The 554-nt window shown below is 27.3% G+C and overlaps 1 protein-coding gene across 1 annotated transcript in view; it reads left to right on the forward strand.

The window, feature by feature from the left end:
• Nucleotides 1-533, forward strand: part of LOC119592422 (MAM and LDL-receptor class A domain-containing protein 2-like) — a gene marked incomplete in the record, with an annotated part of 30,439 nt that extends 29,906 nt beyond the window's left edge. The window contains 1 exon segment of the mRNA XM_037941244.1: nucleotides 2-533.
• Nucleotides 534-554: the final 21 nt, after the last annotated feature.

Here is a 554-nt window from a genome sequence, read left to right on the forward strand (position 1 = left end):
TATGCGAATAAAAACATGAAAAGTTTTCTGATTTATAAAACTTTTTTTTTTTCGAAAATAGAAGAATAACAGAACATTGAAATGCTTTCTGACTGATAAATTGGTAATTTTTAAAAACTTATAAAAAGGACAAGATGTAATTTTTTTTTTAAGGTAGAGATCCATTCTCTGCAATTAATACCTTTGATGAATTGTGAAACTGGCTCTCCGCTTTTATGAATTTTGCTATTGTCAGAGAAAACTAAAACAAGACAAGTTTTTTTTCTCTCTTAACGACTGTTTCTCTCTGATAATTAGATCTGATAAATAATTCCGTTGTATATAGATCTGCTTACACCATTATGTACGTTAAAGTTAACATATCTGACGTTTAGATTTGTTTTTGCTTTTTTTTATACTCAAAGATATCTCAGGTTCTTTCTTTACATATAGAGAATCTTCGTAGAGAGATATGTATGTACAAATGTTCAATGCGATATTCTTTGCACTGTAAGTAATATATGTATTGTGTCTTTATAAATGAAAAGGATAATTATGTCGTTTTATTAATGCCT

This window comes from Penaeus monodon, chromosome 30, assembly GCF_015228065.2.
Source record: "Penaeus monodon isolate SGIC_2016 chromosome 30, NSTDA_Pmon_1, whole genome shotgun sequence".
In the NCBI taxonomy this organism is placed as follows: domain Eukaryota; kingdom Metazoa; phylum Arthropoda; class Malacostraca; order Decapoda; family Penaeidae; genus Penaeus; species Penaeus monodon.